This window comes from Pseudopipra pipra, chromosome W (assembly GCF_036250125.1).
Source record: "Pseudopipra pipra isolate bDixPip1 chromosome W, bDixPip1.hap1, whole genome shotgun sequence".
Taxonomy (NCBI): Eukaryota; Metazoa; Chordata; class Aves; order Passeriformes; family Pipridae; genus Pseudopipra; species Pseudopipra pipra.
The window spans coordinates 19,649,604-19,660,341 of record NC_087580.1 but is presented as its reverse complement, the minus strand read 5'-3'; the positions used below and the strand labels follow the sequence as shown (position 1 = coordinate 19,660,341).

The window sequence follows — 10,738 nt, the reverse complement described above, 5'->3', positions numbered from 1 at the left end:
GAACAGTACAGGAACAGGTAATAGGCCTAGAGGTGATAAATTAGAAATACAACAGGATCAGGTAGACATTTAAATAGGAGAAATAGGCCTGGAGCCAGGGTTTTTTCCAAGCTTCAGTGAGCGGGTCAAGAACAATGGAAAAGAAGAAGGGTCAAGCTGAGGAAGATGAGTTGAAGCCCCCTGCCCCATGGAGGAAGATGGGAACTACCCTCCGAAATGGGGAGCCAAGAGAAGCACCTCCCCAAGCTCCGCCTATACTCCACCTATTTTTAATATGTATTGATAGATGTTGTAATCACTTGAATATGCATTTAATCACATCTGAAGATTGTATAAAAACGCTGATTTTGTGTGAAGCCTTTGAGCAAGTTTGTCCAGCGCGAGCTGGCTTGCTCCCAACGTTGAATAAACAAATACCTTGCTGCTTAAAGATAAAAATTCTCTGAGCAGTTTCTTGGACCGATTTTTCGGATTCAGTATGCCTGAGAGCGTTGTCCAAACGCTCCTTGAGCTCTGGCAGCCTTGGGGCCGTGACCACTGCCCTGGGCAGCCCGTTCCAGTGCCCGACCACCCTCTGGGGAAAGCACCTTTTCCTAATGTCCAACCTAAGCCTCCGCTGACACAGCTCCGGCCGTTCCCTCGGGTCCTGTCCCTGGTCCCACAGAGCAGAAATGGCCGCTGCCCCTTGGCAGGAAGCTGCAGCCCCCCAGGAGATCTGACCTCAGTCTCCTCCAGGCTCAACAGCCCCAGTGACCTCAGACCTCAAGTGCAAGGTCCTGCACCTGGCTCAGGGCTTGGCTGGTGCCACCTGGCACAACATCAGCTTGCAAATTTTGCAACACAACAGGGAGGACCAAGAAGGCTTTGGCTAAGAGAGACTGTTTCCAAGGGACTGGAGCGACAGACCAAGGGGCAATGGCTTGGCGCTGGCAGAGGGCAGGCTTAGATGGCATATGGGAAAGAAAGCCTTCCCGGGGAGAGTGGTGGGGCCCTGGCACAGGTTGTCCAGAGAAGCTGTGGCTGCCCCATCCCTGCAAGTGTTCAGGGCCAGGTTGGACGCGGCTTGGAGCAAGCTGGTCGAGCGGAAGGTGTCCCTGCCCGTGGCAGAGGGGTGGTTGGAAGCAGATGAGCTTTCAGGTCCCTTCCTTCCAACACCAACTGCTCTAGGAGTCTAGGAGTCTTGAAAAACAGGAGACTTCTGCAGAAGCCAGGAGGTGAATAAAAACATTTGCCACTTAAACACAAAGTCTTGTTACCAAGGGGCATCACCCGATTCTGGGGACTACTCTCATGACTTCTCACCACTGGAAGCTGACATTGCTGAAAGCCATAGAAATTGACCTAAAATTGACCAAACAATCCGACAAAAGCTCCCTGATGGAAGGATCCTGGAGCAAGCATATCATCCTGGAGGCAATGACAGGGCAATTTCTGCCCCTCTGCCGTAAACCTGTCAGTTCTGGCCCTACCCTGGAGAGGTTTTTTTCGGCTCTCCATTCCATGGGAAGACAAGTGCGGACAAGAAGAACGGGGTTCTGTCCGCTCAGGGTCAAAAGTGCTTTAGGTCTGTGCTGTGATCTGTTGGAGTTGAGCTCCTGTCTAGAAAACGAGGGCTTTCGGGACTGCTCAGCATCTGGCTCCCCACGTGGAAGTTGCGAATGCTAGGACCCTTAGGAGCAGCGGGATCACCTCCGTTTAGCGCCGTGCACGTAGCAGCAGGATGTGTAGGGGCTGCAGGAACATCACTAGCGGCAGAGAATGAAGCTGGAGCCGAGCCCGCGGCACCGCTCTCTCTTGCGGCTGCGCAGTCGGCACTGTCGCTCCTCACTGTGCCTGCTACTGCGCATGTGTCAACTGGACCGACACTGCTGGGAGCCTCCGCGTCCCTAGATGGCGCTGCATCGCTGGCGCCTGAAGCCACCATGCAACCCGGAAGAAAGCCACTGTGGATCGCTGCCATGGCAACAGACGCTGTTTTCGGAAAAAAAAAAAAAATAAAAAGCAGAACCAGGTACGGTACATATGAAAGAAAGTAGCAGCTATTGTGCCTTGCATTAGAAGATGCTATATTAGCACAACGAGCAACACCGAAAAAGTGCCACTTCTCGTTGACAGGAGAGGCAGGCTAGAGAACTGCCTTTCCGTATTTTTGTTAACTCTCGTGTTAATTGTGTTGTGTGTCCAACGTTGTTGTGAGCTCACTGTATTGTTAACGGTACCGTGCTTGTGTGTGTGTGGAGAAGCGGCCATACGTTTGTTAGTAACTGTTAAAAGCCAGAGGTGAGAGTCCGGGAGAATTTCCTCCCGTTAGAGTGTCTCGGGTACACATAAAAGCATAAAAATTCTCTTTAGGATTACTCAAACCAGAGTCCGGCGTGCGGGTGCTGGGGCCGCGCTCCAGGGCTGGGGGCTGCGCGCTGGGGCTGCCGCTGCGCCGGCTCGGCCGTGGGGGAGGCGGCGCTGGCAGCCACGGCAAAAGGCGGCAGGGGCACCTCGGCGGCAGAGGCACCTCAGCGACAGAGGCAACGCCGACAGCTACTTCTGCAGAGCCAGCCAGACTTCTGCGGGCATCCCCGGGAGCTGCACGGCGCACGGAGCGGTCCGGGGAACAGCAGCTCGGCGGTGACTGACTTGCGGGGGAGTTGCCCCGCAGAATCCAGGCATGTCGGTAACTGAGAACAGAAAGCAGAATCTCTCTCTCTTTAGTCCTTCTGCTCACTTGTGGATAACTTAAAACTAAAAGATTGTGTTTTACTAAAAGTTAGCATGCAAGAAATTTTAAGAGTTTCCCAGAGAATGAATCTTTATATAAAAGCTTTAGTGAGTTGCCTTGGTTTTAGTCACATTTTACCCCTGTAAAGAACTTCTGCCCAAATTTCGTGTTCAGTCTTAGCAGGAGGAGACATAAGGTTCACACAATAGAGATCATTTGTTGCTTAGCAACTGGGTGGGACTCAAACCACCTCCAGCAGTTTCTCAGAACTAGGGAGAGAGTAGAACTTATACACCAAAAACTACAAATCTGCAAATAAGATAAATGGAAAGCTGGCAGGCTGAGGATTTCCTTGATTCTTAGGTAAAACATCTCTCTATCTTCCTGTTATAAACTGAGAAGTTATTGTGACAGTGGAAATCACATCTTTAGAATTGTATTTAAAAAGGTTTACTCAGCTGATTTTAACATTTGGATGTTAATTTACATTCCTGTCTGATATTATTTCTTTTCCTTGGTCAAGTTTAGTGAATTCATTATTTTTTCCTTTTTTTTTTCTTCTGTGTTTATGACAGAGTTGCAACTTTGAGTTGCATTTCATGTACTGTTTAAGCAATTGTTAATATTCTATTTATAACATAGCAGCAAGTACATTTTTTTTCAGATTTTAATATATATCTTCTGTCGTGGATTCGTACAGTATGTACAGAGCAGTTTGGTCAAACAAAACGTATTATATGTTTTTAAATGTTTTATAACTGCTGATATAGCATACAGCCTCATTGCTTTTCTAAAAACACTACTCAGGCACACACTATGCTGTGAAGTTTGACTTATCTCTCTTGGCACTGATGTTATGTCAACAGTTATACTACATGAATTTCAGATTATTTTTAAAATAACCTAACAAGATGCAAAATGTGTGTGTTTACTTTATACCAATAAAAGAGCAGATTGCTAAATTACACTTTTCCAAAACTATTGATGCGTGAATTAGAACTTTTTATGCCCATTTGATTTATAAAGCAGAAATGTCTGGAGACCACATGATAATCTGTCAGGAAATCAGTAGAGATTGCAATAAAGCTACTAGAGTCAGGTTGAATTTAGTAAAATTTTTCTAGTTTGCCTCCCAATATAACGATCTCAAAGCTAGATTTAGTTAGCTTTACATTCGGGAAATTAATTAAAACCTGTGAGTGATTTAGGATTTTAGTATAATGGGTGTGGTTTTTACCTGTTCTGTGCTGTTGTTCCACAATTATGGAGTTACATGTTCTTACAACTAGTTATTTGTTTTCCTTTGTGCTGCTTATGTTGTGAATTTTGTTCTCTTACCGAAATTTCATAGATAAAAGAACTAAAAACACGAGGAGATGATGTAGATCACATCTAAGGAACTGGCTGCAAGCTGGAATCTGGCCTTCTATATCCTTCTGAACTGCACATGTAGCTTAAGGCTGAGTATTAAACAGAATGATCAAACAGTATTTTTTCACTGTCATAGACTTAAATGCGAACTTTTTCAAAAGATGAGCTTGACAATGACTATAATAACTTGATGGCACAATCAAGTGTGACAGATTCAGGCAGGGGAAGTGCATCTGTCAGTGCATCTACTGCTGAATCTTCTATGGGACTTGCTCATAATATGACCTCAACACAGACATCTGCAGTAAAACACATCCAATTTGGAAACCATGGGCAGCTTTTGCCAATACAAAAAAATACCAACACCTGATGAGGGTTTCTTTCTCAGTGACTTAGCAAATAAGAACTGCTCTCTAGTAAGCAGCTATGAGTTTCAGACACTGGCTGGACATGGAGCAGAATCAACTGTTACAGAATGTCTCCTCAGGTCTGGGGAGAGTAATTTGGAAACAATGCAAGAAACGGATTATGACCAAATATCTGCAGAAGGCATAACAACAGAGACAGATTTTTCCTCACAGGAGACAACATATCGATGTCACCCTTTAGCTGTTGCTGCCAGTGCAAGTTACAGCCAATCTGCAACACCAGTAGAGATGTCTGAAAAAGAGATAATCTGTATGGAAACAAGCACAGATAGTTTGGCAGAGGTTATGCCAGAGGTGCTTTCATTCATATCTCACAAAGAATATGAATCCAAGGATGAAGACTTGTCTTCACTGAAGCATTATGAATTCAAACATACAGTGATGCAGAAATAATTAACCAATTAACCAGTAGTGCAATCAACTTAGAAAAAAAAAATATATTGGAAATTAAACATGGACAGATTGAAAGTTTACCTGACAATCCAGAAGCCAAAGTCCAAAGTGTGACTGAAGACAGCAGTGGAAAGGATTTTAAAGACATTAGTGTATCTCAGAATCCAAAGAAACCTACTAATATTGTAGCTTGTGAAGTTCAATGTGAGTTTAATACAAATCTGTGCCTGATGCATGAAGAAGTGGACAAAGATGAACTGCAGGAAGCCAGCACTGAGGTAGAACATACTCAGGAATCAAAAGCGCTCCTGCATTCTGGCAGCCAACTTGAACCAAACAGCCTTTGCCAAGGAGAAAAAAGTGAGAAAACAGAAATAGGTCTACCACTGAATGTACACAAACATTCAGCTGTTTGGAAAGCAGCTCCACTGCAGACTGCTTGTCACTGGTATCTAGGAAAGAGGAGGATTCTCTCCCCACAACTCATCCAGAGCTGCCAAAAGATCACACTCTGCGAAAAACACCTTTTTTCTCCGTGTTGCCTGTGCAAATTGTGGAGCAGAGGAATGTCTGTTTAGATGCAGATTTAGAAGATGATTTCTTGACTGAGATAGGGCAGACGTGTCACTAAGGGGAAAGGAAGACAATGGAAAACTATAGAACTTTTAACATCCTGAGGCCTAAGGGTTGTCACTGTATACAACGATCTGTTTCTGTGCTGCTCATGTCACATCAGTGATGTTTGTGAAGATCAGGCAGACTGGTGTGGTTTGGGAACTCTACATCAGACATTAACTATTTTGTAGTGCTTGTATTTTTCTGTGTTTCATCTCAGTAGTGTTACAGTGGGTAGCAAGATTTATTTGGAATCATCATATGACAGAAACCTTTTGGCTTACGAGTCTTCCCAAAATTATATGTGGCTGTGCAATAACAATTTTTGAGGTAAAATTCTATATCATATCCAAACGAGAAAAACTTTGAAAGGGTGAATTGCTTGTCCACTTTGAAAACTACTACCAAGTTGCCAGACAATGCTATGTATTTGGTATAGGGGTCAGTGATTTAAGAATTTGTAAAACACTTTTGCAAGACAGAAACGGGGAGAGAACAGGTGACAACCCCCTCAGTTCATTTGCAAAAGTTGTTTCATGTGTTAAGGTCTTTTTTGTACACAGGTGTTTGTAGCTGCCTGCATGATGAATGAAACCTTGGAAAGAAAGAACAAGGTTGATGCTGTTTTCTGCAGGTAACAATGGTAACATCAGGAGCTGTTGTGGCTAACAGTTTCCTCAATATTGTTAGAACACAGTTTTTGGAGCACAATTCTTTTTGGTATTATAAGCATAGTTTTTCTTAGTCATATACACCTTTTTAGTGTTTTTTTTAAGCACATGAAATTAAGGATTTAAGAGAGTGTACGAACTTTAAAGTAAGTATTACAGGAGCACAATTTGTCAGCATTATGAGCACATTTTAGTGTTGTTAAGGCACAGTATTTTTAGTTTTGTTGGAGCACAATTTTTTAGTATGTTTAAGCATATGATTATAGAAGGTTAAGATCTTAGATTATTCACTGGGTACTGGTGGAGGAAAGTTTACCTGTTTGGTGGAGAAGCTTTAACACCATAAGGTACTAGAGAATTAGTATGGTTTCATTACTCATGAGACACAGTGAAATGAGATTCAAAAATATGTTTGTGTGATGTGTGTTTGAATGATGGTGGCCACCGTGTGAAAGAGAATGAATGAAAATGTATGCATGTATATGTGTGAATATTCACTTACACAAACACTTTTGGATAAACAAATACACCGATACCTTTCCATAAAATGGCAAGAAATCCTGAACAAACTCTCCGGGCTGCAATAGAATGGTATGCAAAGAGTGCAATAGAAACGGAAGATCCAGTGTTAATATACGATCATGTCATTGTGTTATTCAAGGGCCAAGGTGTGAAAAAGAATAACAGAAGACATATGGCCCAGAGTTTAATGGAGTTCCATTTCCAAGGATGTTCTGGACAGAGTGGAAGTTTTAAGAATAAACCCTATATTTAAAGAAGCACTTTTAGGCACACTTTGAGAGCACACATCTTAGGGTCAATAGGTTGTTGAGTTTATTGGTGATGGTGGTGTTGTTGTATGTTTGAGCTTATTGAGATGTTATGGATACAGTAAGGAATGTTACAGAAATGCAATTTAAATTGTTCAAACATCAACGGGGGATTTGTCGGTGGACAGAAATTGTGTGAACAATTTCAGTTGCATTTCTGAGACCTTCCCCTTGGCATGACTGGGTGCAGAGAGTAAAAAACTACTGCGCCACTTCTATGGCTGCAGGCCTTGTGCCAAGGTGAAGGAGGAGTTGTTCTGGCAGGAAAACAAGTCTTATGGACACCTGCTGATATCCAGCTAGTACTGTACACCACAGTATGTTTTCCTTATGTATCCAATGTAACCTGGGGAAGAATCACATGTCTGTGTGTCGCAGGCAGCATATGAGCTGTCTGTCCTCTAATAAAGCGGACATTTTTGCCAATCCCGTGGATTTGTGTGCATTTCTGTCTGACCCCCTCCGCCGTTCCGTAGATATAGTTAACAGTTTTCTTCTGGTTACGGCATAAAAGATTTTATTCCAACACCTGCCTGTGTCTGCCTGGAATGGGGAGGGAGTGCAGGGTGGCCCCAGCAAATGGCAGCAAGCAGATCCAGCAAGGCCCAAAGGGCACCAAGGGCACCCAAAGGGCACCCCGGGCCTGAGTCACTGCCAGAGGTGCAGGCTCTCACGCAGGGTCACTCCCCTGTCCCCTTCGCCTGGGGAAGCAGCCCTTTGGCGTGGCAGCCAGGACACATGGGTCCCGTGCAGGACTCGCGCAGACGGCCCCACGCCCAAAGCAGCCCTGAGCAGAGCCTGGGCACCATCCTGCCGCTCTGGGGCTTTGGAAGGCTGCTCCCAGTGAGCCCACCGTGTCCCCGGTCACCCCAGCGCAGCCTCAGACAGGGCTCCTCCGGGCTGCCCTGGGGCTGCATTGGACAGGGCCCATAAGGGAGAGGGAAGAATGCGCTGGCAACCACATGCGGGGCCTCACAGGAGCCCAGGGAGACGACATCCGTAGATCTCGGGGAGGTGACACTCGGAAGGTCTCGACCTCTGTCTTGGGGGGGATGGCGAGCCACTCAGGAGTTGATGGGTCAGGATCAAAGGGTGGGCAGGCTGGGAATGGGCACACTGCTGTGGGGGTTTGCTCCAGGCCTCCTGAGCAGGAGCAAGATGGGGAGGAGACCTCTACAGGCAGCTTGAAGCAACCTCCAGGTCACAGTCCCTGCTTCTCGTGGAGACTTCAACTGCCCTGGCGGCAGCTGGAGAAGCCACGCAGCCAAGCACCAAGAGTCCAGCAGGTTCCCGGAAAGCGGTGACGACAACTTCCTGGCCCAGGGGGCTGGAGCCTCTGACAAGCCAAAGGAACGCTGTGCTGCTCCACCTCTTCCTAACACACAGCAAAGACCTTGTTGGAGATGGGAAGGTGCGGGACAGCCGGGGCTGTAGAGACCATGGGATTGTGGTCGTCTGAAATTCCAGCCAGTGGGAAACACAGAAATAGCCAGGAGATCGAGGAGCCGACGAAAAAAAATAAACTTTTATTGCAATAAAAGGGAGACTTCACTGGACAAACCGCAGTGAGGTGGCTCAGCTCAGTGCAGGTCGCAGCCCCCTTTTAGCCCCTTTGAGTGGCGGTCTGAAAAATAAAAGCTAGACACAATCCCAGTATGGGGAACTGGAATAGTTTATTGAACACGAGAACACTATTGTAAAGGCATCTGGGGCTGTATGTTAATGAAGGGGACAACCTATGTTAATTGGGGAGTTACACAAATTTTTACTGCAATTTCCAAACAGTTAATTTTTCTTCTAGTAGGATTACATGGGGGACAGAGGGATTACAGGGGTTTAGACATGGTTTGATACAATCATCTGAAACGTCCTTTCTGATTTCTGCTGGAGCCAAGCTTGATCCATGAGGTAGAACTTTAACAGGTCTTCTGAGAAGGGTCCAGCTCCTTCAGATCACGAGGTTTTTGTCAGCCCTTGTTTTCCTTTGCTGAAAGCTGGGTTTGGGTTCCCACACCTTTGCCCCTTTTTTTTTTATTTTTCTAAAAAACAAAAAAACTTGGAAAAAACTTCGATCAAACGTTTGCTAATGCAAGGCAAAATACAAGGGAATACAAATATTACCATAAATGTTTTCTTTAACTAGACTATTAAATTTATCATGCTAACTAAACATGTAATCTAAGTTTTGATTACTATTTTTTTCTGCAACTATCAATGCTTTGATCTATCGGTTCAGAGTGAGGTAATAACAAATTCTATAGCTGCATTTTAGAAGCAAATGTATTCTTAAATGGATCTAACAAGAAATATTGCAGTCTTACTTTTCATACCACAAGTGAAATTAATTTTAACATGGAAACTCCTTTTTCAAGGCAATGTACAGCCTTTTATATACCTGAGATGGAAAGTATGATTATGTAAAGGGATTGTGTGTCAGAATAGTTTGGGCCACAAGGTTTGGCATTATAAAGGCATGTGAAGGAATCATAGCTGTTTTAAGGCATTCTGCATATTGCTACATAAATTATTTTCTTAAACTTAGCACTAACATTAAAAGCATTAAACCAATCAAAAAGACTATTAGATACTTTTGGATATAGAAAAGTAAACAAGGAACAAAATGCAAGAAGGAAGAATTCCCAACAATGCTAAACTAAATAACTCTGGATTAATATAAAACTTGTTTAAACAACTTAACTTATTTCTATTATTTCTTATTAGAAATTACTCTTATAAAATCTTTTTTAAGCTATTCTCTAAAGATTCTGTTGACTTATAAGCGATTGATTTTGAACCAAACTTAATAACTTGATGACTTCAGGGTTCGTGTGCTCCTGACTTTTACCTGAAAGTGTTTTTTAGTGTTTGTTTTTGAAAACTTTTATTTAATCTAAAACATTTCTGCAAATGAAATTCTATTCAACTCAGGATGATATGTTTTCTGTTCTTTATCTAAGGGTGTTTGTGCATGTGTGAGGTAATGTGCATTTGTGTATAAATCAGAACATATTAATTATTGTATTTTCGCACGCATGCGTACATTCACACATTCATACTCGATGGCCATCGAACACACATCATACAAACATACTTTTGGGTTTCATTTTACAGTGTCTTTTGGTTATGAACTGAGAAATTGGCGTTTTTTGTTTCTCACCCTTAGATTAGTAATATATGTTTTCTGTTTTTTATGATAGTATAACCTGTAAAAACATAAGCATATTTTACTTCATGTTTAATTTAAATTTCAAATACATATGAACATTCCTATAGTTCAAGGATAAAATATATACTTCTTCTATTTTTAAGGCAAATATATGTCTTTCTGCGTTAATTTGGCTTTTGGACTTAAGGAAAATTGTTATTGTGAGAACTTTAAAATTTTCAAAAATACAGCTATGCATACATTTAAAAACAATTTTGGCTATTAGCTATGGAAGGGTATCTTCATTCAGCAAAGGGTCTTTGCTTTCCTTCGCTTTTCCCTTTTTTTTTTTCTTTCTTTGTTTTTGCGCAGGGGGACAATCTCTCCATTGGTAGCGTTTTGTTCGCCTTACTCACACTGTTAAACTGAAACAGTTAGATTAATAAACAAAAGGGTTTCTAAAAAAAGACCAGTTCTTAGTTTAGGCTGCAAAGAAAAAGGAAAAAAGTCAAGGAAGGGGGTTTTTGCTGCCTCGACTACTGCTGAAGTCGGCAGCTTTGTGTCTGCCCCAC

General features: G+C 43.2%; 1 long non-coding RNA gene across 1 annotated transcript; it reads left to right on the top strand.

The window, feature by feature from the left end:
• Positions 1 to 2,377: 2,377 nt before the first annotated feature.
• Positions 2,378 to 4,203, top strand: LOC135404361 (uncharacterized). Its single transcript, XR_010425629.1, has 2 exons — positions 2,378 to 3,076; positions 4,065 to 4,203. It is a non-coding gene; the product is annotated as an uncharacterized LOC135404361 (long non-coding RNA).
• The last annotated feature ends 6,535 nt before the right edge of the window (positions 4,204 to 10,738 follow it).